Source organism: Scylla paramamosain, chromosome 13 (genome assembly GCF_035594125.1).
Source record: "Scylla paramamosain isolate STU-SP2022 chromosome 13, ASM3559412v1, whole genome shotgun sequence".
In the NCBI taxonomy this organism is placed as follows: Eukaryota; Metazoa; Arthropoda; class Malacostraca; order Decapoda; family Portunidae; genus Scylla; species Scylla paramamosain.
Window position 1 is genome coordinate 5,122,501 of NC_087163.1, and position 1,255 is coordinate 5,123,755.

Consider the following 1,255-nt stretch of genomic DNA (forward strand, 5'->3'; position numbering starts at 1 on the left):
CCCACTAGGCTAAGTACCTACCTACCTTGCTTCCTTCCCACTCCACCCCCTGCCTCGTGTCTTCCCTCCCCATGGCTGCTCGCCCCATCACGACACGAGGGGTGGGGAGCACAAAGTTAAGGCCCCATAATCCTTCCACAAACCACCTCATTAGATGACCAAATTCTCTTCCTTTTTTGTTGATGCTCCCTTTTTTCATCACATTAGTGGTTCTCTCAATCTTGCTCTGCCCTCCACCTCTTACTCACCTCCTCCTCTTTTTCATTTATCTATCATTTTCTCCTATACCTCTCTGTTGCACGTCCATTTTTTTGCTCTCATATTTCTAGTTTATTTGTGCCTCTGCCTGCCTTCCTCTACCTACCTGTCGTACTATCTTACAGTGACTCATTCATTCTGCTACACACACACACACACACACACACACACACACACACACACACATCAAAACAGTGCCGTGACCCACGGTATTACTCCTACAGGCCTGCCTCATCAGCAGCCAGACGGGCGACACGCACATTACACAATTATGATAATTAATTACTTGACGGGCGGACAGCGTACCCGCCCTCGACTCACCCACGCCCAACCTGCCTGCCTCCCTCCCTCCTTCCCTCCCTTCACTACCTCCTCGTACTCACACCCTATTCTCCTCTTCCTTCATTCACCCACACCACCCAAGCTATCTATACCTAACTTCCTACCTGTCTCTTTCACCTTCTGCACCACCTACACCATCTATACCACCTGCACCAACAGCGCCCCCTTCCCTCTCAGTCTTCCTTTCCTTCCGCACTTCCTCCCTCAGTCGGCGTCACTGCAGTCCGTTGGAAAGCTTCGAACCGCTTTAACATCTAGTGATTTATTTTTTTTTGTCTCATTTAATTTCCTATGTACTTTTTACAAGCATTTTTCATCCCCTGGTATTGCTGTTGCTGGTATTATTAGTGTTTTTGTTGTTACTGCTACTACTACTACTACTACTACTACCCAGACTATTATTACTTATTCTTATTACTACTACTTGCACTGTTCCTTTCCCGCTGACTACCTAAACTAAAACTTGCAGTACCACATTCCCCAGCACAAATCACTTTTACTTCCTCCTCCTCCTCCTCCTCCTCCTCCTCCTCCTCCTCCTCCTCCTCCTCCGCGTCGCGTCACCACAATCAAAATTCCTTCTAATGTAAATCTTTTCCTCATGATTATTGGAAGTGACGATTCTTATCTCATTTCTCTCCTTTTTTTTTTCTTA